Raw genomic sequence first — 27,200 nt, 5'->3', positions numbered from 1 at the left:
AAGCCAAGAGGTTAAGACCGTCTCAAGTCAATCGTCTGACATGGCTTGGACTTCACACCAGGTGTAGTATAACGACAGTCCACTGAGAAGCAAAGTTTAAAAAGTTCCCAGGCAGACTATTGGTCCACTCGCAAATTCTTTTTTTAATAACTTGAAAAAGCAAAAAAAAATGCTGGAAATACACAGCGGTCTGATGACAGGTCTACAACCGAAAAATTAACCATTGCTTGCTCTTTTTGGAGTACAACAACATGCATTTATAATGCGCTTCGTAGTAAAACGACCCAAGGCGCTTCACAGGAGTGTTAACAGACAAATCTTGACACCAAGCCATATAAGGAGATATTAGGACAGGTGACTTGCAGATATTAGGACAGGCTTGGTCAAAGAGATAGGTTTTAAGGAATAGAATCATAGAGTCATAGAAGTTTACAACATGGAAACAGGCCCTTCGGCCCAACATGTCCATGTCACCCAGTTTATACCACTAAGCTAGTCCCAATTGCCTGCACTTGGCCCATATCCCTCTATACCCATCTTACCCATGTAACTGTCCAAATGCTTTTTAAAAGACAAAATTGTACCCGCCTCTACTACTGCCTCTGGCAGCTCGTTCCAGACACTCACCACCCTTTGAGTGAAAAAATTGCCCCTCTGGACCCTTTTGTATCTCTCCCCTCTCACCTTAAATCTATGCCCCCTCGTTATAGACTCCCCTACCTTTGGGAAAAGATTTTGACTATCTGCCTTACCTATGCCCCTCATTATTTTATAGACTTCTATAAGATCACCCCTAAACCTCCTACTCTCCAGGGAAAAATGTCTCAGTCTATCCAACCTCTCCCTATAAGTCAAACCATCAAGTCCCGGTAGCATCCTAGTAAATCTTTTCTGCACTCTTTCTAGTTTAATAATATCCTTTCCTTAATAGGGTGACCAGAACTGTACACAGTATTCCAAGTGTGGCCTTACTAATGTCTTGTACAACTTCAACAAGACATCCCAACTCCTGTATTCAATGTTCTGACCAATGAAACCAAGCATGCTGAATGCCTTCTTCACCACCCTATCCACCTGTGACTCCACTTTCAAGAAGCTATGAACCTGCACTCCCAGATCTCTTTGTTCCATAACTCTCCCCAATGCCCTACCATTAACGGAGTAGGTCCTGGCCCGATTCGATCTACCAAAATGCATCACCTCACATTTATCTAAATTAAACTCCATCTGCCATTCATCGGCCCACTGGCCCAATTTATCAAGATCCCGTTGCAATCCTAGATAACCTTCTTCACTAACCATGCCACCAATCTTGGTGTCATCTGCAAACTTACTAACCATGCCTCCTAAATTCTCATCCAAATCATTAATATAAATAACAAATAACAGCGGACCCAGCACCGATCCCTGAGGCACACCGCTGGTCACAGGCCTCCAGTTTGAAAAACAACCCTCTACAACCACCCTCTGTCTTCTGTCGTCAAGCCAATTTTGTATCCAATTGGCTACCTCACCTTGGATCCCATGAGATTTAACCTTATGTAACAACCTGCCATGCGGTACCTTGTCAAAGGCTTTGCTGAAGTCCATGTAGACCACGTCTACTGCACAGCCCTCATCTATCTTCTTGGTTACCCCTTCAAAAAACTCAATCAAATTCGTGAGACATGATTTTCCACTCACAAAATCATGCTGACTGTTCCTAATTAGTCCATGCCTCTCCAAATGCCCGTAGATCCTGTCTCTCAGAATACCCTCTAACAACTTACCCACTACAGATGTCAGGCTCACCGGTCTGTAGTTCCCTGGCTTTTCCCTGCCGCCCTTCTTAAACAAAGGCACAACATTTGCTACCCTCCAATCTTCAGGCACCTCACCTGTAGCGGTGGATGATTCAAATATCTCTGCTAGGGGACCCGCAATTTCCTCCCTAACCTCCCATAACGTCCTGGGATACATTTCATCAGGTCCCGGAGATTTATCTACCTTGATGCGCGTTAAGACTTCCAGCACCTCCCTCTCTGTAATATGTACACTCCTCAAGACATCACTATTTATTTCCCCAAGTTCCCTAACATCCATGCCTTTCTCAACCGTAAATACCGATGTGAAATATTCATTTAGGATCTCACCCATCTCTTGTGGTTCCGCACATAGATGACCTTGTTGATCCTTCAGAGGCCCTACTCTCTCCCTAGTTACTCTTTTGCCCTTTATGTATTTGTAGAAGCTCTTTGGATTCTGCTTTGCCTTATCTGCCAAAGCAATCTCATGTCCCCTTTTTGCCCTCCTGATTTCTCTCTTAACTCTACTCCGGCAATCTCTATACTCTTCAAGGGATCCACTTGATCCCAGCTGCCTATGCATGTCATTTGCCTCCTTCTTCTTTTTGACTAGGGCCTCAATCCCCCGAGTCATCCAAGGTTCCCTACTTCTACCAGCCTTGCCCTTCACTTTATAAGGAATGTGCTTTCCCTGAACCCTGGTTAACACACTTTTGAAAGCCTCCCACTTACCAGACGTCCCTTTGCCTGCCAACAGACACTCCCAATCAACTTCTGAAAGTTCCTGTCTAATACCATCAAAATTGGCCTTTCCCCAATTTAGAATTTTAACTTTTGGGCTAGACCTATCATTCTCCATAGCTATCTTAAAACTAATGGAATGTCTTGAAAGAGGAGAGAGGTGGAGAGGCAGAGGGGTTTAGCGAAGGAATTCCAGAGCTTAGGGCCTAAACAGCTGAAGGCACGGCCGCCAATGGTGGGGCGAAGGAAATCAGGGATGCACAACAGGCCAGAATTGGAAGAATGCAGAGTTCACAGAGGGTTGTAGGGCTGCAGAAGGTTAGAGATAGGGAGGGGCGAGGCCATGGAGGGATTTGAACACAAGGATGAGACGTTTAAATAATTTTAAGTACTGTCGGATCTGATGTGTATGTCCAGCATTTTCTGTTCTTATTTCAAATTTCCTCTTTTCATCTCTACTTCTTAATATTTATGAACTTCACAAAATCCTCCCTGCTCTCACAAAAAAAATGTAATTGGTCAGGAGTGGTGAACAGCACGTCAGAGTTCCGTTGTCGCCAGCTAGAGTACAATGCACAGCCAGCAGTAGAACTCTGGTCTGCCAACTGTGCCTTATTGGTCTGAAAATAACAGCACACTATAATAAACAAATGTGTCACAGTAATAAATGGTAGTGATTGAATTCCCCGAATTATGCCTTCAACGTGCTGCCTGTCACGCTATGCTGTGGCTTACTAAAATTTTAAAATGGCACTCTCTTATTCATTTCAATAAGCGTGGTTTGAGGCTTACTTCTTCTCATACTACAAACAGAATTGAATGTGGCAATAAAAATCAGTAACATATGTCAGAAAAACCCCAAATTCAATACATCTGTGCAAGATAGGACATGCGCTGCATTGAATGAAAAGCTGTCAAGTAATCTGTTACCAGTACTGCACAAACTAGAACCATAAATGCTACTGTCTCATATCGGCAAAGTGCTGCATTAAGAAAACCTGAACAGGCTACAGTGTGTCAGTGGGATTATCCAGGAAGTAGCCGAGCCATTTGGGTTCAGTCAGTGATTTGTACTAAATTAGCTGAATCCGGCTGGGGGTAAAGAGGGGGAGGAACATTTCTGTTAGATCAGGGTATCAAAGGATATGGAGGAACAGCAGGTAAATGGGGTTGGGGTACAGATCAGCCATGATCGAATGGAATGGCGGAACAGGCTTGAGGGGCAGAATGGCCTACTCCTGTTCCTAATCAACTTCAGTACCCCTGGATTAAGGAGGGAACAATGCATCCAGCTTAACTGGAAGATCAGTCTCAATTGACAAATATGCGATTCATTTGGCCCTTAATTGAAAGATGGACTCAAAAGCTGTCGTTACATTGTAGCCTGGGTTTTGGAAGAGCAAAGTAACTGAGTCCCTCTCCTGTGAACTGGATGCTGGTTGGGGTTCCAACATTCTGCACCTGCACTGAGCTGGCCAGGACATTTGTGCAGAGTAACGATATCGCGATGCAGCTTCACAATGGCAACCGCCATAACGGGCTGCTGCTGTGGCACCTGCGGATTTGCTAGCCCTGATAAGACTGGCAGCAGCCAGGAAGCTCCAGTGACAAATGGGCTTTCCTTTCTGCAGCCTGAGAAACAAATCCAGCAGGTTTAGGTTGAGAGTTGCTGCCATCTACAGAAGACCAGTGTTACATGGGCATCAGCAGCCAAACAGCAATACAAAAGTGACTAAAATCAATTACTCCCCAGCTTCACTTCAGAGAACACCTCTCAAACATGGTGTCAGTCAGCCGTGGCTCAGTGTAGCACACTTGCCTCGAGTCAGAAGGTCGTGGGTTCGAGTCCCACTCCACAGACATGGGCACATAGCCTCGGCTAGCACAGCAGTGCAGTACTGAGTGAGTGCTGCACTGTCGGAGGTGCCGCCTTTCGGATGAAACGTTAAACAGAGTCTGCTCTTTCAGGTGGATATAAAAGATCCCAAGGCACCATTTCAAAGAGCAGGGGCGTTCACCCCGGTGTCCTAGCCAATATTTATCCCTCAACCAACATCAATAAAACAGATTATCTACTCATTTATCTCATTCCTGTTTGTGGGGCCTGGCTGTGCGGAAATTGGCTGGCGCATTTCCTACAATACAACAGTCTCTATACTTTAAAAAGTACCTCATAGGCTATGAAGTGCTTTGGGACATCTTGAGACTGTGGACGGCGCAATATAAATGCAAGTCTTTCTTTTCTTTCTTTCAAAACGCCTGTTCAGTAACAATTCTTTGCAAGAACTGTTTGAAAAAGATTCTCTTTTGTCTCCAAGTGAGTTGAAGAGTAGGGCACCAATCTCTTTAAAATAACATTAAATTACAAAAAATGGGAGGGCTTCTTGCAGCAACAACAACTCTCATCAGAAGTCCTATTTTTGATTACCCTTGCCTGCCATTTTCAAGAGAAGAGGGCTGGCGAGCACCCTGCTCCCATGCTTTCACTAGGCATGATGGAGTCTTCAGATTTACCCTTCCTGCCTCTAACTGTTTGCTTTGTGGTGGGTATTGCGGCCGTCACCCGGTGGAATGCTTGTGTGGGAAAACGTTGCGGGAAGCCAATGATTTACTACTCCTCCCAACTTAAATATAGAGAACAAAATGGAAAACAATTGGGCTGACTAGTTTACAGAGCTGCAACAATGCTGCTGTTTCATGTAAGTGGATTTTAGAATTGCACTCGCTGGGAAATAAAGAAAAACTTTTATGACTAGCTGATGTAATTGTATCGCAAGAGCAACTGTTGAACGAGCTTTGTAGAGCATCGAGCTCCTCCCCGAAGTCTAGTTGAATAGAAGTCTCATTTTTTCTAAAACAATTATTTACATCAGAACACAGCAGGCACAAAACCACATATCATCCTACTCTTCCTTTTCCAAAAATTCATGTAATTAACAGCTTTATTTAAAAAAAACTAAAACTGTGCTCATCTCATTGTGCATTAACATGTGTCTGCATCGAATTATGAACAAAGCAACATGATGATGTGTGAATCAAAGCGCCGCACCCTCGATGAATCATACCATTCTTCACAACAGAATTCAACAACTTAGATTTCTACAGCGTGCTCAGTGTAGGTCCCTTAGACTGCAGTGGATAGCGAGTAGCCATCGAGCAGGAGGGAGAGGGCAAGGAAGCAAAAGCACTGAAGAGGAATGTCTCCGGGAGTTTTGAAGGAAAGAAGGAAGGTCTAGGAGCTGAGGGAGCTCCAGAGCATGGAGGCATAGTGACTGATAGAGTGACCGATGATGATGGAGTGGAGAACGGAAAACAGGCCGGTGTCAGAGAGAACAAGCAGACACATGGCGTGAGGGAAACAGGAATGCAAGCGGGTCTAACAGAAGAGATAAAGCTCTTTCTATGAGTAGGATAGATTGGTATTCCCATTCCCTCATTTAAGATGGTTACATTGAAACGACAGCACAGAAACAGGCCATTTGGCCCAACTGGTCTATGCCGGTATTTATGCTCCACATGAGCCTCATTCCTCCCTACTTCATCTAACCAATCAGGATATCCTTCTGTTCCTTTCTTCCTCATGTGCTTATCTAACTTCCCCTTAAATGCATCGGTGCTATTTGCCTCAACCACTCCTTGTGGTAATGTGTTCCGTATTCTTACCACTCTTTGGGTAAGGATGTTTCTCCTGAATTGCCTATTGGATTTATTAGCGACTATTTTGGATTTATGACCTCTAGTTTTGGACTCCCCCACAAGTGGAAACATTTTCTCTACGTCTACCCAATCAAACCCTTTCATTACCTTAAAGACTTCTATCAAGTTAACCCTCAGCCTTCTCTTTTCTAGAGAAAAGAGCCACAGCCTTTAGTCTTTCCTGATAAATATATCCGCTCAGTTCTGGTATCATCCTTGTGAATCTTTTTGCACCCTCCCCAATGCCTCTACATTCTTTGTATAATATGGAGACCAGAACTGTGCACAGTACTCCAACTGTGATGTAACCAAGGTTCTATACATGTTTAACATAACTTCTCTGCTTTTCAATTCTACACGTTTATTAATGTGCTCTTGCATTTTGATGCATTCTTCCTTTGTATTAACTACACCCCTCAATTTGGTGTCATTCAAATTTTGAAATTGCAATTCCGTTTCCCGAATTCAAAACATTAATGAAAATTGTGAACAACACCGATCCCTGTGGAACACCACTTCCTATCTTTTGCCATGATGTGGAGATGCCGGTGATGAACTGGGGTTGACAAATGTAAGGAATCTTACAACACCAGGTTATAGTCCAACTGTTTTATTTGAAAATCACAAGCTTTCGGAGGCTTTCTCCTTCGTCAGGTGAAGTGTGACGTTCACCTGACGAAGGAGAAAGCCTCCGAAAGCTTGTGATTTTCAAATAAAACAGTTGGACTATAACCTGGTGTTGTAAGATTCCTTACATTTATCTTTTGCCAGCCTGAGTAGCTAGAAACATAGAAAATAGGAGCAAGAGTAGGCCATTCGGCCCTTCAGGCCTTCTCCGCCATTCAAAATGATCATGGCTGATCATCTAACTCAGTATCCTGTTCCCGCTTTTTCCCCATATTCCTTTAGCATTAAGAAATATATCTATCTCCTTCTTGAATACATCTAATGACTTGGCCTCCACTGCCTTCTGTGGTAGAGAATTCCACAGGTTCACCACCCTCTGAGTGAAGAAATTTCTCCTCATCTCGGTTCTAAATGGCATACCCCGTATCCTGAGACCGTGACCCCCGGTTATGGACTCCCCAGCCATCGGAAACATCCTCCCTGCATCTAGGCTGTCTAGTCCTGTTAGAATTTTATATGTTTCGATGAGATCACCTCTCATTCTTCTAAATTCTAGTGAATATAGGCCTAGTCGACCCAATCTCTCCTTATACGACAGTCCTGCCATCCCAGGAATCAGTCTGGTAAACCTTCGTTGCACTCCCTCTATGGCAAGGACATCCTTCCTCAGATAAGGAGACCAAAACTGCACACAATACTCCAGATGTGGTCTCACCAAGGCCCTGTATAACTTGTCTTTTTAAGATTGCTAGTCATCTTAATTTTATTTTGCACTATGGCCCTATTTGTTTTTGGCCCTTGTTTTCTCTGCCTTCCACAATTGCTTTTTCCCTTTCTGTCTTTTGTTTCTATCCTTGTTTCCCGCTCCTCTGCCTCCCTGCTCAGGTTCCCATCCCCCTGCCATTCTAGTTTAAACCTTAACCACAACTCTCTGTCCTCTGTTTTGTAGCCAACTTGCTATCCTGCCCCTGACTCCACATGCTCTGACCTTAGCCATGAGACTACAATGCAGTACATTATCGAAGGCCTTTTGAAAATCCAAATATATTACATCAACTGCATTACCCTTCTCTACCCTGTTACTTCTTCAAAAAATTCAATAACGTTGGTCAAGCATGACTTACTCTTCTGAAATCCATGCTGACTATTCTTCATTATATTTTAGTTTTCTATATATTTTTCTATTACATCTTTGAGTAAAGATTCCATTATCCTTCCTACCACCGATGTTAAGCTAACTGGTCTATAGTTCCCTGAACTTGTTTTATCTCCCTTTTTAAAAATAGGAATAACATTATCTGTCCGCCAGTCCTCGGGCACTATTCCCTTTGCTAATGATTTTTTATACATACGTAATAGTGCCTCTGCTATCTTCTTTTAATATTTGTGGGTGCAATCCACCATCCTAAACATTCACACCCTCCACCACCGGTGCACTATGGCTGCAGTGTGTACCATCCACCGGATGCACTGCAGCAACTCGCCAAGGCTTCGTCGACAGCACCTCCCAAACCCGCGACCTCTACCACCTAGAAGGACAAGAGCAGCAGGCGCATGGGAACACCACCACCTGCACATTTCCCTCCAAGTCACACATCATCCTGACTTGGAAATATATTGCTGTGACCAGGGTTTTATTATCTCTGAGTTTGATTTGTTTGTCAATTAACTCCCCCCTTTCTATCTCAAATGTTTTTATATCTTTTTTGAACTCTTCTTCCAATGTCATATCCATCTTGTTCTATGTCTAATTTAGCATTTGCAACCATCTTCAGCCAGAAGCGCCGAGTGGATGATCCATCTCAGCCTCCTCCTGAGATCCCCACCATCATATAAGCCAGTCTTCAGCCAATTTGATTCACTCCACGTGATATCAAGAAACGGCTGAGTACACTGGATACAGCAAAGGCTATAGGCGCCAACAATATCCCGGCTGTAGTGCTGAAGCCTTGTGCTCCAGAACTAGCCGCGCCTCTAGCCAAGCTGTTCCAGTTCAGCTACAACACTGGTATCTACCTGGCAAAGTGAAAAATTGCCCAGGTATGTCCTGTCCACAAAAAGCAGGACAAATCCAATCCGGCCAATTATTGCCCCATCAGTCTACTCTCAATCATCAGCAAAGTGGTGGGAAGGTGTTGTCGACAGTGCTATCAAGCGGCATTTACTCACCAATAACCTGCTCGCCGATGCTCAGTTAGGGTTCCGCCAAGACCACTCGGCTCCAGACCTCATTATAGCCTTGGTCCAAACATGGACAAAAGAGCTGAATTCCAGAGGTGAGGTGAGAGTGACTGCCCTTGACATCAAGGCAGCATTTGACCGAGTGTGGCACCAAGGAGCCCTAGTAAAATTGACGTCAATGGGAATCAGGGGGAAAACTCCAGTGGCTGGAGTCATACTTAGCATAAAGGAAGATGATAGTGGTTAATGGAGGCCAATCATCTCAGCTCCAGGACATCACTGCAGGAGTTCCTCAGAGCAGTGTCCGAGACCCGACCATCTTCAGCTGCTTCATCAATGACCTTCTCTCCATCATAAGGTCAGAAGTGGGGATGTTCGCTGATGATTGCACAGTGTGCAGTTCCATTCGCAACCCCTCAGATAATGAAGCAGTCCGTGCCCGCATGCAGCAAGACCTAGACAACATCCAGGCTTGGGCTGATAAGTGGCAAGTAACAATCGCGCCAGAAAAGTGCCATGCAATGACCATTTCCAACGAGAGTCTAACCACTTCCCCATGACACTCAACAGCATTACCATCTCCAAATCCCCCACCATCAACATCCTGGAGGTCACCATTGACCAGAAAATAAACTGGACCAGACACATAAATACTGCGGCTACAAGAGCAGGTCAGAGGCTGGGTACTCTGCGGCGAGTGACTCACATCCTGACTCCCCAAAGCCTTTCCACCATCTACAAGGCACAAGTCAGGAGTGTGATGAATACTCTCCACTTGCCTGGATGAGTGCAGCTCTAACAACACTCAAGCAGCTCGACACGATCCAAAATAAAGCAGCCCGCTTGATTGGCACCTCATCCACCATCCTAAACATTCACACCCTCCACCACCGGTGCACTATGGCTGCAGTGTGTACCATCCACCGGATGCACTGCAGCAACTCACCAAAGCTTCCTCGACAGCACCTCCCAAACCCGTGACCTCTACCACCTAGAAGGACAAGAGCAGCAGGCGCATGGGAACACCACCACCTGCACATTCCCCTCCAAGTCACACATCATCCTGACTTGGAAATATATCGCTGTTCCTTCATCGACGCTGGGTCAAAATCCTGAAACTCCCTACCTAACAGCACTGTGGGAGAATTTTCACCCCACAGACTGCAGCGGTTCAAGAAGGTGGCTCACCACCACTTTCTCAAGGGCAATTAGGCATGGGTAATAAATGCTGGCCTTGCCAACGACGCCCACATCCCATGAATGAATAAAAAAAGTCATACCCACCCCGGTAAATACGAAAGCAAAGTAACTATTCAATATCTCTACTATTTCACTGTCATTACCTGTGAGTTTATGTTATGCATCCCTCAGTAGCCCTATTCCTAACCTGATTTTTCTTTTGTTATTCATGCATCTGTAGAATACTTTACTATTGCTTTTTATATTCCCTGATAATTTAATTTTTTTAGTTCTTCTTTGCTTTCCCAATTGTTTTTCCGACTTCTTTCCTAACCTCTGCAAACTCTCTTTTGTCATTCTCTCCTTTATTGTTTCTAAACTTAGAGTATGCCCTTTTCTTTAGTTTCAATTTTATCCTTATCTCTTCATTCATCTTTGGTGTTTCATTATTGGCTAGTTTGTTCTTGCTTTTTGGCGTAATATATTTCTCCTGAACACTACTGATCACAGTTTTAAATATTTCCCACTGCTGTTCTCTTTGTCTGTCAAATGTTTTTACCCAGTTTATCTTCCCTAGTTCCATTATCATCCCCTCAAAATGAGCATTTTTCCAATCTATTACTTTGGTCTTTGTCTTACTCAATCATTATTTTAAACCTTACAATCTTACCATCAGTATTGCCCAGGTGTTCCCCTATGCTTTCTTCGCTCATCTGCTCTGGTTCATTTCCCATTACTTGCTCCAGCAGTGGTTCCTCTCTTGCTGGGCTTCTCACATAATGGGTAAGAAAGTGGTCCTGCACACACTGTAAAAACTCAATTCCCCCTCCCTACCTCATCTTGCCAGTTTATTTGGGGGTAGTTGAAATCTCCCATGATTATTATTCGATTTTATTTTAAAACTCATTTCATAGATTTATCTACATTTTTCTTCCTCCACTTCCCTTCCACTATTAGGCAGTCCGTAGAATATACCCGTTAATGTGATCTATCCCATCTTATCCTTTGTCACAATCCATATGGATTCTGTTTCTATCTTAATATTACTCATGTCTCTTTTTTCTATTGCCATTATGTTGTCCCTAATTAGTGCAGCTACCCCAACTCCCTTCTTCCTTCCCTATTTTTTCTAAAATACATTATATCCTGCAATATTTAACTGCCAGTCCTGTTCCTTATGTAGCCATGTTTCAGTTATCCCTACATCTGGCTTCTTGTTACGAATTATTATGTCCAGTTCCCCATTTTGTTTCGGATGCTGTGCACATTGCTGTACAGGTAATTTAATTTGTTTTTAATAACTATTCCCCTCACTTTATTGTTAACGGTCATTTTGTACTTAAGTTCTCTGACCTTTACTCTCATTCCTATTTCTTCAGACTTAAGTTCTCATCACCAGGTCACTCCTCCCCCTCCCCCCCTCCCCCCCACGGCTTACTAGTTTAAAATCCCATCAACAGCCTTATTTATCCATTCCGCTAGGACACTGGTCCCATTCCAGTTCAGGTGGCACCTATCCCAGTTCAGGTGGCGCCTATCCCAATGATGCAGCTCCTTCCTATCCCAGTATTGCTGCCAATACTGGGACAGGAAGGAGCTGTATCGTTGGGATAGGCTCCTTGAAATGGAACCCCCTCCTTCCCACACCAGTCTTTCAGCCACGCATTCACCTTCCTGATCTGTTTATCCCTATGCCAATTAGCACGTGGCTCAGGTGGTAATCCCAAGATTACCACCCATCATGTCCTTCTTTTTAAAAAAAAAAATTTTGTTCCAAACTTCTCTTAGCAGGACCTCCTCCCTTTTCTTTCCTATGTCATTGGTCACAACATGGACCACGACAACTGGATCTTCCCCCTCCCTTTCCGAGTTCCTCTCCAGTTGCTTCAAGATATCTTTTACCCTTGCACTAGGTAGGCAAAACACCCTCCTGGACTCTCGGTCACGACTGCTATCTATCCCCCTAATTATCAAATCCCCTGTGACTACAACCATTCTATTCTGCTCCTCCCTCCCCACCTTGGACTGCCTCCTGTTCTACAATGCCATAGTTAGCATTCTGGCTGTCCAACCCACAGACTACATCCTTATCCTCACTGGTAGAAAGTACATTGTACCTGCTGGATTGGACCAGTGTGTGCGGGACCTCCTTCTGTACCTCCTCTTGGTTCCCCTTACCCTGCTGACTTATGTGTCGGAGTGTCTCTAACTCGCACTCCAGCCCAAGGACTCTGAGCTAGAGTGACTCAAGACAGAGACATTTCCTGCAGATGTGGCAATCAGAGACAGTCTCGCTGGTGGACTCACTTAAGAAACAGCTGGATGTAAAATAGGAAGATGACAAATGGGCTGAATGGCATCCATCACAAACTATCATCTGCTCCTCAAACGGTTATTCCACAAAAAAATATACTAAACGGTTTAATTTCTGTTTTATCCAATATCAAGTGGGTACTAACTAAACAGAGAAATGATTTTAATACTTGTTCTTGTATCACAATGCTGTCAGCAGTCTTCTTTGTGTTAACTCCTCAAAATCTGTCTCTGAGTTTGCTTCCAGTCAACTCCACTAATTCATCTCTCACCACATCCATTTTTGGAACATTTTGCTACATTAAAGCTGCTATATAAATGTAACTTAATGATACCAATATGTTTTACAGGGGAAAAAGCTTGTTGGAGCCAAAGTTTTAACACTGTGCAATACTCTTAACCCATTTTTTGAAACTGTTCACCAACGACAGGTCTGCAATCACTAAGCGTAATCCAACTCAAAGTGCTCTCGCCAGACACAACAAAATTTGGACGGACAAAGTCTATAACTGGGCAGTTGGGGGTTTTCAATTCGAGTAGACAAGTACAAAAATCTCACATCCATTCTGCTTTACTGGTGTGTCTCCCTCTTCTGCCTTCAATCTATGCTTAGATCCAGCTGTTAGTCTCAATAGAAGGGTTTCCAAACTTTGTTGTGCCAGGACCCCCTGCAGCTACTGACAATCCCAGGAACTCCCCGTAAGTAACTGACACACACTGCAGTTATGAGTATCCCATGTAAATATCGACACACCATCGACGTCATTACTTCCAAAAAGACTGTGTCGACTACCCAAAGTAAACAGTTCTTTCATAGTTTTTATTAGTATACATTAGCAAAATAATAAGCTTCCAAGTCAAGTACAGAAAAAAGAAAATTACTGACAGATGGGAGAGAAATCTGATGACCTTTCCGATCCCCTTCACTCCAGGGACTCCAGTTTGAAAACCTATGCTCTTACAGAATGGGATCGGTCAGTCCCCTTTTAGACCACCCAGTTAGTCAGTCTTTCTCTCCACTACCAGATTCTCCGCACTTCTCATTTTCACTGCATTTATTCTCGCTTCCATCTTAAAATAACTCCTATTACATACGCCTGGTGTATTTTTTAAAAAAAATCTACAATCATAAAGTACAGACACATCATATTAAAACAGCCCAACAACTACCACCCGCAGTACTTCCCACAAGCGTAATCCAGCTCAAGTTATCACTTTGCATTCTGTAATGCCTTAAACGCAACGAAACATAAATGCTCTCTCCAAACACAACCCAGGTTTTGGTATAACCAAATCTATAATTATACAGCTGGGCGGTTTCACTTCATGTGGACCAGTACAAAAATCTCACACACCCATTGTACTTTACCTCAGGATCTCTGTCTGTCTGTCTCTCTCTCCACCACCACCTCTAGTTGAAATGTCTGATCTTTAGAAAGAAAAATAAATTCTAAATGAAGAGTTTTAAAAAAAAGCTCAAACATTTCACCTAATTCTCTAGTCAAGGCTTTCAAACCGCTAACAAGGCTCGAAGAATTTAAAATCTTTTTAGATTGACATGAAATATTTTAGTATGTAGGGCACATGACCTTCCTAAGCAGATTTACAAACTGACCTGCCTAATACAGTGAGACTGTGTGTGCCAGAAGGAGCAATGAAATCCTGCCAAGATTACATTATAACCCAAGAGCACCGTTATACTGCCACTTTAGAATATCTGAAAAATGGTTTCTGATTTGCAGCGATACAAAGCTGGCAATACAACTCCCAAATCAAACAAATGTTACACCCTTGTTCAAAAAAGGGTGTAAGGATAAACCCAGCAACTATAGGCCAGTCAGTTTAACCTCAGTGGTGGGGAAACTTTTAGAAACGATAATCCGGGACAGAATTAACAGTCACTTGGACGAGGGTGGATTGATTAGGGAAAGCCAGCATGGATTTGTTAAAGGCAAATCGTGTTTAACTAACCTGATAGAGTTTTTTGATGAGGTAACAGAGGGGGTAGATGAGGGCAATGCAGTTGATGTGGTCTATATGGACTTTCAAAAGGTGCTTGATAAAGTGCCGCACGGTAGGCTTATCACGGAATAAAGGGGGCAGTAGCAACATGGATACAGAATTGGCTAAGGGACAGGATAGTGGTGAACGGCTGTTTTTCGGACTGGAGGGAGGCGTATAGTGGTGTTCCCCGGGTTCAGTGCTGGGACCACTGTTTTTCTTGATATATATTAATGATTTGGTCTTGGGTGTACAGGGCACAATTTCCAAATTTGCAGATGACACAAAACTTGGAAGGGTAGTAAGCAGTGAGGAGGATAGTGGTAGACTTCAAGAAGACAGAGGCAGGCTGGTAGCATGGGCGAACACGTGGCAGATGAAATTTAACACAGAAAAATGCAAAGTGATACATTTCGTTAGGAAGAACGAGGAGAGGCAATGTAAACTAGAGGGCACAACTCTAAAAGGGGTACAGGAACAGAGAGATCTGGAGGTAAATGTGCACAAGTCGTTGAAGGTGGCAGGGCAGGTTGAGAAAGTGGTTAACAAAGCATATGGAATCCTGGGCTTTATAAATAGAGACAGAGTACAAAAGTATGGAAGTCATGATGAACCTTTATAAAACACTGGTTCGGCCACAACTGGAGTATTGTGTCCAGTTCTGGGCACTGCACTTTAGGAAGGATGTGAAGGCCTTAGAAAGGGTGCAGAAGAGATTTACTAAAATGATTCCAGGGATGAGGGACTTTAGTTACATGGATAGACTGGAGAAGCTGGGGTTGTTCTTGGAACAGAAACTGTTGCGAGGAGATTTGATAGAGGTATTCAAAATCATAAAGGGTCTAGACAGAGTAGATAGAGAGAAACTGTTCCCATTGGCGGAAGGGACAAGAACCAGAGGACATAGTTTTAAAATGATTGGCAAAAAGAACCAAAGGTAACATGAGAAAAAACTTTTTTTTTAAAAACACTGCAAGTGGTTAGGATCTGGAATGCACTGCCCGAGGGGGTGGTGGAGGCAGATTCACTCATGGCCTTCAAAAGGGAACTGGATAAGTACTTGAAAGGAAAAAATTTGCAGGGCTACGGGGAAAGGGTGGGGGAGTGGGACTAGCTGGATTGCTCTTGCATACAACTGGCGCGGACTCAATGGGCCAAATGGTCTCCTTCCGTGCTGTAACCGTTCTATGATTCTATGAAATCAGACCTTGACCTGACTTCAGAGAGAAGTGGTGCAAGAACCTCAAATATCTTGCTTGGGTTGGTGACTGTGAGCAAAGCTCTATGCATGTGCATGGAGGCACACATGCATGGAGCTCTCTCCTGGTCCTGGGGATGTGATTTGGGGCCAGGTATTATAAACAAGGCATTGTCCAGTCTATGACAGGTCGCTCCAGAACAAATGTACACTGCAACAGGGTTGTCCAAACTACGACCTGTAAAAACAGGTCAACATAGTCCTAATTTTGCATATATTTTTTATTTGTTGCTTTGTTCTGTTTCGATTTTGAGGGCCTGGAGGTTTGCAACGGTCTGTTCCTAATGCTGTTACCTTGTTGGTGGATAATCCCTAAATCAGAACTCCTAGTTTGGTTGTCAGCTACTTGAGATATATGCAAATACTAGTTCATAGGAACAGGAGTAGGCCATTCAGCCCCTTGAGCCTGTTCCGCCATTCAATTAGATCACGGCTGATCTGTATTTTACCCGCCTTGGTTCCATAACCCTTAATATCCCTACCTAACAAAAATCCATCAATCTCAGTTTTGAACTCGATTCAGTCTGCTTCTCTTCCCTGCACGTGTAATGACTGCTCTGCGGTCTGCATATACAAGGATGGGCAATGACTTGCCCCAGATTCCTATCACCAGCACTCAATAACCAGAGGGGATGTAGTTCACTCTCCTCCCTTCCAAGTGTTACATTCTAGTATCCCTTAAACAATTGGAGCTGGACTTTTAGGGCTTCATGCATTTAATACATGAAGTTGTATTTTGGGGAGTTTAATGTCACCAGTTTGAAGTAGAAATAGTTTGATTCAGATTTTGGCATTTGATTTTAACTACTGGCATTATATAATCGGCATTAAGACTGAAAATTTATGTCCTGGTTTGGGGCTAAAAGTGGTGGGTGAGGAATCATGTTACAGGAGTCATATTTCGCCCCTGAGGTTGCTCTCCTGATGAAGCAATTTCACTAAGGACACAGCAGCACCATACCAATGCATTCCTTTCAGCCCTTGCCCCTAAGCATCAATCCAAGCTCCTGCTACCGATTAAAAAATCGGAGACGGCCCAGAGGAGAGATTTAAAATTGGAGAGAGTCAAAAGGGAGCGTTCAATATTGTAGCGCTGGAGGGTAGGGCAACAGCTGATAGGACGGTGCTGGTTGAAATGAGAAAGACGACAGAGAGAAAAGTATTTGTGGGTACCAGCCGTCAGGCAGTTGACAATTTTGGTAGATATATGCTTTTAAATGTCGATCCTAGCCATATATGAGTGATTTGGATCTTTTGGTTTTGAAGTGTATGGGTTGTCTTGTATAATTATTGCTTTATATGCAAGTACACCAATTAGCAGTATATGCAGCTTTAAGGAGGAGGCTTACAAACTTCACAATTAATCAATACATTTCTTGCTAAGCTAATTTTATGACTAGGAATATTTTAAAGAAATGAGAGGTGTGTAGAATGAGACAATATCATACAAAAGTTTGTAGATAATAAGACTTCTACTGCAGAGGAAACAAATATCACATTTGTCATCAGTTATAAATAAAGGATTAAATCTATACCCTAAATCTCATGTTTCCCAAGTTACCCAACAAAAGCATTTCATTAAAGCTATAGAGAATTTTTACAACTGCAGAGCAGTCAGCTGGTATGGGGAAGTGAGAATTACACCTTTTCCCAAACAAAAAGTCTCCACTTTTGCAAATGAGAAGTCACGCAGCTGCATCACATTAATCACAGTCTAACATGAGTAGATTGATGAATATCATTAAAAAATTTTAAAACTAATTCAAAATAATATTTAATCTTTTATCATTATTTTTGAACTGCTCCAGCAGGAATTCCTCCCACCACATTCCATCTAAATATGGAATGACCTCAAACTTCTGCAGCTTTCAGAATATAACTTTAAAAGAAATAATGTGTAAAATGAAAACAACAGATTAACTGGTTATTCACCTCATTGCTGTTTGTGGGATCACGTGCAAAATAGCTGCCATATTGCCTTCAGAACAACTGTAAGTGAACAAAGGTTCTTGACCAAGGTACTAATTTTTTTTAATGGGGTGGGGGGCGGGGGGGTAAGGAGGAACTTGGAAGAGAAGCCCAGGTTTCAAAAGTACTTCCAGGGCAGGCACATGAAGAAATGCAACAAGGGAAAAACTCAAAAGGAATGAAAAACATTTACTGCAAAAACAAGAGGACACGGCGGGGGGGCGAAATTAAGTGATGCGTGCCACTGATCCATCTCCCTCAGACACACATTCTGCAAGAAAACTTGCTCCCCCGTTTTTCCTTACTGGTGCACGGTTCTGAGTGTGCTGGGTTAAATGGCCATTAATCACATGAATCTTGACAATGAGTGTCGGCACACTATTCAATAATTAACGGCATCACAGCCTAGTCCAATTCTAAACAATTTTACAACACCAAGTTATAGTCCAGCAATTTTATTTTAAAACATTTACTGCAAAAACAAGAGGACACGGCGGGGGGGCGAAATTAGGCGAGTCCAATTCTGTCCTCACCTAGGGTTGCCAACCCTTCAGTATTGTCCTGGAGTCTCCATAAATTAAAGATCAATCTCCTGGACACTATAACCCAGGAGAAAAATCATAGGGGCATTAAAAAAAAGTGGTTTTTTTTCCTTCATTTTCTTTGAACACTTTCGTTCATTAGTTATAAAAGCACTGAAGATGGGAAAAGGACTGTTTGACTGGGGTGGGGCAATTGGAGGTGAGAAGTCACGTGATAAATCTCCAGGAATACGCCCAACTAGAGATGGCAACCCTATCCTCACCCAACATCCACAATTGCAGCTGCAGTCGCTGGATAGGGCTCAGGAGCAGGAACCCTGGATGATTTTCCTTTCCCTAGCCTGAGTGCTGAGGCCACTGCCTCAGCTGTGATGAGCTAACTCAGCCCACACCAGGGATCAAGCCTGGCACTTTCCTGGTCAATATGGGTTAGCTACTCACTGCCTAAACCAGCTAAGTCACCGGGGGAGCCCAGAAAATTACTTTCAATACAAATACGAAAAAGGAAAAGGCACCAAGGTAAATTAAACTTTACCTATCATTCTAATGCAAGCACAGCTGTAAATGGGAGGATAAAATCTTGACAAATTCACTAAGTCTAATATGAAGAGCAAAATCTAGACTGACACTTCAGTGCAGCACCGAGGGAGTGGAACATTGTTAGAGGCGCTGTCTTTTGGATGAATGTTAAACCGAGGCCCCATCAGCCTGTTTAGGTTTACTTCAAAGATCCCGTGGAATTATGCAACGAAGAGCTGAGAGTTCTCCCCACCCTGGCCAATATTCATCATTCAACAACCACCAAAAAAACAAATTAAGTGGTCGTTTTTTCTGTTGTTTGTGGGAAGTTGCTGCCTAGGATGGCTGCCACATAACAGTCGCTGCACTTCTAAAGTAATTCACCGTGTGAAATGTTTTGTAACATGTCAACATGATACGGTGTTATATAAATCCAAGTATTTCTTTCAGTAGAGGAACTATAAAGGTCCGGTAGACAAAGTTACAACCCAAGTCTATAATTAAATGCTGTACCGAGTGAGTTATTATGTCGCAGTTGACAAATTTACTTGACAACATTTTCTACTTCATACCATTAAGCTTTATAACCCTCCAAGTGTATGCATGGCACTTTCAATATTTATGTCCCTTCCCAAGGAGAGTTATTCTGCTCAGATCGATTGCTCAATAATCTCTTCTATGCTAGAAAAATATGCGGACGGCAAGCCTTGGATAATTCAGCATGGTACTTGATGAGTAAAAAGGATTGTATAAACTGGGCACTTGTGGGTTACTCGGTTTAAGGTTCTGATCATGATTTTTTTTAAAAAAAGGACTACCATGCAGAGTAAATTCCAATGATTTGAAGATTTGAAACATCTCATGATGAATTAAATTAAGTCACCCTCATTAAGCACTTGTGCTACTGTGACCTTATGCCACCTCATTCAAAGGAGTTCACTTATACATTGTTCTTATCATTGCATATAGACATACAGTTATCATAATGGGGCGGTGCTCACTTGTGCATAAATCTGAATAGTCAAGCTGGGCAAGGACTCCCCTATTATATGCATTCTTTTTAAATCAATGCACTATTTCTTCTCCTCCCAAAGCGCCTTTCAAATGAAGATCAGGCAAGATTTTGTGCAACATAAATATAAAACATGCATGACAATCTGGACCAAGAGTAGAATTACGCAATCCAAATATACAGGAATATGCTATCCAAACATATAGGAAAGTGCATTCACATTGTTGCAACCGTTTTGTGACACCTCACTACATAGCAACACTGAAATAGTCCCTTTTAAAGACGAGATGAACATTTGAAATCTTAACATCAAAACTATGAGACTGACAAAATGTTTCCATTCCCAACTTCTTTCAGAGTCAGAAGTTAAAACTGTAAAAGACATGTCAGTTAAAGGGTACCCCAGATTCTGAATACTGGCAGATCAAAGAATTATATAAAATTTACAGCACACAAACAGACCATTTGGCCCAACAGGTCTATATGCTCCACCTTACATCATCTCACCCTATCACCATATCCTTCTATTCCTTTCTCCCATGTAACTTATCTAACTTCCCCTTAAATGCATCTATGTTATTCACCTCGACCACTAATATGGCAGCGAATTCCACATTCTAACCAGTCGCTGAGTAAAGAAGTTTCTCTCGAATTCTTTATTGGCTTTATTAGTAACTATCTTATATTTATGGCCCCTTGCAGCAGGGGAATGGGGAGAGTTGCATGAAATTGTTTGGGTAGCAGTAGGTATTGTCCTGCTGACCCATATTAAATAAGCCTCCAGTACAATATCAAATGCCAAGCTCAAAGTCATTATGTCCTTTACACAGGAAAAAAAACTGATCTCCCCCCATGGCTCAGTAAGGTTATCTAGTGACTGGCTGAGCCATATGGAACAGGAAGATCCGAGGTTCAATTTCTACTCTACTGAGCTGGATGATCTCAGCTGGTGATGCGTCAGGGCTATATTTTGCCTCAACATCCTTGATTAGGGAGGTTTCCCACTCTTGAACGCTACCCAGCGAGCACTGACGAGGGTGTGCCTGTGTGTACATCAGGTGAAGACAGGATTCCCCCTTCCCTCTCGGATGAATGGCCTAATGACATTCGCTGGTAAGACTCACACATGAATAATGGTCATATAGGACAAAGCCCAGGACAGGGCACAGTAGTCCACTGGTTATGGTACTGGCCTAGTAATCCAGAGGTCCTGAAATCAAATCCCACCATGGCAAATTGTGAAACTAAATTCAATAAATTTGGTGATTTATGGGCTAGCACCATGAAAGTTGCTGGATGGTCATAAAAACTCAACAGATTCACTAATGTCCTTCAGGAAAGGGAACCGGTCACCCTTACCTGATCTGGCCTATGTGTGTAATTCTTGCTGTGCGCAAATTTGCTGTTACAACAGTGGCTACACTTCAAAAAGTATTCAGGGGCATCTTCAGGTCATGATAGACACATTGTAAATGCAAGTTGTTTCTTTCGTTTATACGAGAGTCCAGTCCCACATTACATAGTTGACTCTTAATGCCCTCAAGGCATCGAAGGATGGGCAATAAATACTGCCTTGCCAGAGTCACCCAGCACACAAACCATCAAGAAGTCAACATCTTTGGGAGGGGAGAAGAGGAGAGAAAACTGGGAGAAAGGAGCAACAATAAAGGAATTTCAAAGTGAAAGATAGTATCTATTTGCCGCTTTGAGAGACTGCAGTAACCTGTAAAGGTGCCACATTTCTTGCTGCGTGGGTTAGAAAGAAAATGTATATGTCAACACAGCTTCTTTTAAATTAAGAGATTTCAAGGGGGAAAAAAAGTATTGACTTGTGATTAAACAGAAGTTTTTGATACATTAATGGCAATCCTGAACTCCAGGGTAGACGGTTAAAAAAATATCAACTTTAAGAAGGAAAGTAGCCTTGAATTCACATTCACTTTCAGTCAGTAGCAAGCAGAGAAACATTACAATCTGGTAACAAACGGCTTCTAACAATCTCCCCAAAGCAACCAATACCAACGCTCAAAAATACTCACTGAAAGATTCAACAGAGTAATGGGCTCGGCGCCAAGCAAATCAAAATGGTCTGACTGCTGTGAGTATAACAGGGTGATCTGGGATAGGCTGCATAGTTTCTTCTCTTTCCTACCTTCTAATGAGGCCCCAGTTAGCTGCCTGAATTTAGGAGAATATTAAAAGAGAAGGCATGAAAGGTTCTTTCATTAAGGCAGAAATTTGTACAAAAAGTAAAACTCGTTTGTAAACTGCAATTTGATTCCAGTATGACTCCAAACTGAAAACATCATGCAAAAAAAAATCTTTAAATTATTTGCGTTTTCCTCACTGCATGGATTCAGGCACTCAAGGGTATCAGTGCAGTCGTGGAATGTTTCACTGCGCACTGCCCTGAGCAGAAATGGACACTGGAATCTTAGCCATCTCCGATATACAGCAGCGTTAGCAGAACTCTCAGCCAAGGCACAGCAAAGTGAAAGAGTATAAACCCGAGTAGCTGTGTTGTGAATGGTGGGAATTATCCTTTAAATCCATTCATAATACCCTCGAGACTGAAATGCAGAAGAGCCTGTCAGAGTTGGAAGACACTGCCCACCAATTGAGGTAAATGAGCAACAGACAAGACACTGTTTGCCCACTGACATCACAAAGTGCAAGCTGCAGCCTCTGCAAAATGGAAGTGTTTTTATTAAATAAACAAAAAGCCCAGAAATGTCATATAACAGTTGTTGTAGATACTGGCTGCAGTTTCCAGACTTTATGATAAACTATCCCTCAAGCTACAGAAAGATCTTGCCAAACAACCCACAACAAGTATTCATCTGGCCTTTAAATTTGTCCTTTTATTTGCACTTAAGTGGCCCTGTACAGCTGAGGTTATTTCAAGCATCACAGACTGCGTTCACTTCTTACAGTTCTTGTTGTTTCTCTTGCCCTTCAGCCTCGATAAAGCTCTGATTCCTTTTCAAGTGCTCTCCTTTCTGTTCATACCCTGCTTGGTTCAATAAATTTCTATTGTGATCCAATATTTATCCTATTTTGCCCTTTCCTTCCATGACATTGTAAAACACCCATATCCTCTCGTCATTTTCTCAAAAAAAAAACCCCAGCAAAACCCTTCATCTCACAGCTCTTTCGTATCATTCAGCTGTGGCTCAGTGGTAGCACACTCACCTCTGAGTCAGAAGGTTGTGGGTTCAAAACCCACTCCAGAGACTTGTGTACAAAATCTAGGCTGACATTCCTGTGTAGTACTGAGAGAGTGCTGCACTGTCAGTGGGGCCATCTTTCGGATGAGACGTTAAACCGATGCATTGTCTGCCCTCTTAGGTGGATGTAAAAGATCCCATGGCACTATTTCGAAGAACAGCAGGGGAGTTCTCCTCAGTGTCTTGGTCAATGTTTACCTCTCAGCCAACATCACAAACAGATGATCTGGTCATTATATGTCATTGCTGTTTGTAGCAGCTTGCTGTGCGCAAATTGGCTGTCACGTTTCCCTGTATTACAACAGTGACTATATTTCAATGGCTGTAAAGCGCTTTGGGATGTCATGAAAGCCGCAATATAAAAGAAAGTTCTTTCTTTCTTTTAAGCTGCTAGAGTCTGACTTGCCGTTTTCTGCTACCTGAAATGAGACGCATCATTGTGTCATTGATACATCAGGTCTCTTGGCATTCATATGCTTGCACTGGGAGCAATGCAGATCAAGAGGTTGATGCAGCTTATTCAGCCTTGGTTTGTGGGGGATTAGTTATGCCTGGGGATAGGAGGAGGTTGGGGAGAATGCCCAGCATACTATCAATTAAGTCATTGCCCTTTTGAGGTAGCCATGCTTTGGGGGAGGGGCAGGTTGTGGGTCCCAGGCTGCTTGCTATCGCTCCAGTTCCCAGAGGCCAAACATCACACATTCTTATTGGAATGTGCCCCGCACATTTTAGCCAGATGTTTGTTGTGGGGAGGGCTGCACTTTAAAGAAGGGGGCACTTTCTTGCAGCTAGCAGAATGCTCAAAATGCTAGTGATCCAGTTGCTCAGTGTGCCGGGACACATATGAAACAGCAAAAATACTTTTCCTCACCACCCAAAGTCTGCTGCAAGTCTGACGTTGCAGGTTGATTTTATTAAACAAACAAATGCATTGTATTGTAGCAAGCAGAAATTAGAACAGATCCAAAATAGTATCTCTCTCCACATTCTTTGTTTGTGTCCAATCTCCTGTACCACAACACTCAATGTGAGTTTTCAAAACCTATGCACGTCCATCGAAAGACAGGGACTGATGCAAAAAGTCAACCACGTCCTACAACACAGTTGCTCAATTTTGATCATATTCAGTCACATAACCGATTTACACATCTTGTTCCAATACTTTCACATTACTCCTTTGTCACATATTCCTCATCTGCATTTTCCGAGCCCTGAGCTTTCTTCCTATGCATACATGCATAGGAATTCAAGGGGCATTTGGGTAAAAGACTTCGATTTAACTGAAACGACTGCCAATTTTGAGGTATTGAGAGGAAAGACTCTTTTTATTCATTCATGGGATGTGAGTGTCGCAGGCAAGACCAGCATTTATTGCCCATCCCCAACTGCTCTTGAGAAGGTGGTGGTGAGCCACCTTCTTGAACAGCTGCAGTCCGTGTGGTGAAGGTTCTCCCACAGTGCTGTTAGGTAGGGAGTTCCAGGATTTTGACCCAGCGACGATGAAGGAACGGCGATATATTTCCAAGTCGGGATGGTGTGTGACTTGGAGGGGAACATGCAGGTGGTGTTGTTCCCATGTGGCTGTTGCCCTTGTCCTTCTAGGTGGTACAGGTTGCGGGTTTGGGAGGTGCTGTCGAAGAAGCCTTGGTGAGTTGCTGCAGTGCATCCCGTAGATGGTACACACTGTAGCCACCATGCATCGGTAGTGAAGGGAGTGAATGTTTAATGAGGTGGATGGGGTGCCAATCAAGTGGGCTGCTTTGCCCAGGATGGTGTGAAGCTTCTTGAGCGTTGTTGGAGCTGCACTCATCCAGGCAAGTGAAGAGTAGTCCTAACTTGTGCCTTGTAGATGGTGGAAAGGCTTTGGGGAGTCAGGAGGTGAGTCACTCACTGCAGAATACCCAGCCTCTGACCTGCTCTTGCAGCCACAGTATTTATGTACTTGCACTTATATAGTTCCTTTCACGAACTCAGGAAGTCCCAAAGCACTTTCCAGACAATTAAGTACTGTAGAAGTATCGTCACTGTTATAATGTAGGAAATGTGGCAGCCAATTTGCGCACAGTAGGGTCCCAAAAACTGCAATGCGATAATGACCAGATCATTTGTTTAAGCGATGTTGGTTGAGGGATAAATCATGGCCAGGACACCGGGAAGAACTGCCCTGTTCTTCTTCGAAATAATGTCATGGGATGTTTTATGTGCACCCGAGAGGGCAGAAGGGGCCTCGATTTAATGTCTCATCAGAAAGACGGAGCCTCTGACAGTGCAGTACTCCCTCAGTACTGCACTGGAGTGTCAGCCTAGGAACATAGGAACAGGAGTGGGCTATTCAGCCCTTAGAGCCTGTTCTGCCATTCAATGGGATCATGGCAGATCTGTAGCCTAACTCCATCCACCCACCTTGGCACCCTATCCATTAATAACCTTGGCTAGCAAGAATCTATTGATCTCAGATTTGAAATTATTAAGAAATGAATAATTGCTGCTTTTTGTGGAAGAGCTTCACACTTCAACCAACTTTTGTGAGAAGAAGTGTTTCCTAACTTCTATCCTAAATGGCCTGGCTCTGATTTGATTGTCCTAGGCTCCCCCAACAGCAGAAAAAGTTTCTCTCCATCTACCATAGGAACATAGGAATTCCTTTCAAAATCCCAAAAGCCTTAATCAAATCATCCCTTAACCTTCTATATTCCAGGGAATACAAGCTTAGTTTATGTAATCCACAGAGATGAGACAAGTTACTTCTACTGAGGGTACCAATAGCCCAAAAATGTAGTATATGTATGTGGGTGTTGCGAGGACATGACCTAGCTCAGTTCTGATGCCCCCACAGTTTGATAGCCTGCTAACACTCACTGTCTAGGCTCAAACATGAAGGTACCGGAGAGCGCAAGTGGAACTGTACCCCAGCAAGGGGTCAATGCCTTCAGGAGTAGGAGGGAACGGAGAGGAGAAAAATTGCAAGGAAAATAAAATCAAAAAGTATGTCAAATCAAAGATGAGATAACAGAGGTACCAACGTATTGTCACCATGCAGATACATTTCCCAAAGTTCCGCAAACTCCACTTTAAACAGCTTAAAAGAAACGTCTCTGGGACCCACCTGAACAACTTCCAGGCATCCCAGATGAAACGTAGGTGTCCCTGGACCCGAGACCCGAGGTTAATGGAAACTTTCGGTAATCTCGCAAAAATCCAGCTTTCCTGTCACATGATGCAAATAAATCACAGTCAACTTTAAAGACAGTTTCACTCTGCATCACAAAAAATCCATGCCTCTCTCTATCCCCTTCCACCAGCTCTTGGTACCCATCAAAGTTCCAATGTTCTCCTTCAGCAGATCGTGTGACACCTTGAAGTAGCACCACTGATTGCTTTTTAAAAAGGTACCGCTACCCAATGCCATTGGTAACGTCCTCCAGCCTTACAATCCTCAGATCTCTGCACTCCTCCAATTCTGGACTCTTACGCATCCCCGATTTTCATCGTTCCACCATAGACTCAGCGGCCATGCCTTTAGCTACTTAGGGCCAAAGCGCTGGAATTCCCTCCTCCTGTAAGACGCTCCTTAGAACATAACACTTTGACCAAGCTTTTAGTCACCTGTCCTAATATCACCTTATGTGGCTCGGTATCAAATTTTGTTTGATAACACTCCTGTGAAGCACCTTGGGACATTTTACTACGTTAAAGGCGCTGTATAAATGCAAGTAGTTGTTCAAGAAAAAAATGCGACAAAACCTTGGAGAGCAATGCCAGATCTTAACTTAACAACTGCTCCTATTTTCTCTCGGACAGAACCAAAGATGACATGAGGAAAAACTTTTTTAACACAGCGAGTGGTTAGGATCTGGAATGCACTGCCCAAGGGGGTGATGGAGGCAGATTCAATCATGGCCTTCAAAAGGGAACTGGTTAAGTACTCGAAAGGAAAAAATTTGCATGGCTACAGGGATAGGGCAGGGTAGTAGGACTAGCTGGATTGCTCTTGCATAGAGCTGGCGCGGACTCGATGGGCCGAATGGCCTCCTACCATGCTGTAATCTTTCTATGATTCTATGACAGCAGGTGCTGGTAATGGAGGATGGCTGCATCAGAGCCACTGGGAGTGGAGGAGGTGTGGGCTGGTGTAAGGGGTGGGATCCCCTG

The 27,200-nt window shown here is 43.2% G+C and overlaps 1 protein-coding gene across 6 annotated transcripts in view; it reads right to left on the bottom strand.

Moving 5' to 3' along the window:
- Positions 1 to 27,200, bottom strand: part of zzz3 (zinc finger, ZZ-type containing 3) — a 107,354-nt gene that overhangs the window by 62,428 nt on the left and 17,726 nt on the right. For 2 of the 6 annotated variants that reach the window (XM_067989862.1, XM_067989864.1), the window contains exon 2: positions 13,891 to 13,950. The exons of 2 other annotated variants lie outside the window; for them this stretch is intronic. The gene's annotated coding sequence lies outside the window, so the exon portion shown is untranslated. Of the gene's footprint in view, positions 1 to 13,890; positions 13,951 to 26,154; positions 26,256 to 27,200 lie in introns of all 6 variants that reach the window. 2 more of the 6 variants (XM_067989861.1, XM_067989866.1) reach the window with 2 other exon arrangements.

Source organism: Heptranchias perlo, chromosome 9, assembly GCF_035084215.1.
Source record: "Heptranchias perlo isolate sHepPer1 chromosome 9, sHepPer1.hap1, whole genome shotgun sequence".
Taxonomy (NCBI): Eukaryota; Metazoa; Chordata; class Chondrichthyes; order Hexanchiformes; family Hexanchidae; genus Heptranchias; species Heptranchias perlo.
Note: the sequence above shows the minus strand (reverse complement) of the source record. Positions and strands in the feature narration are given on the sequence as shown.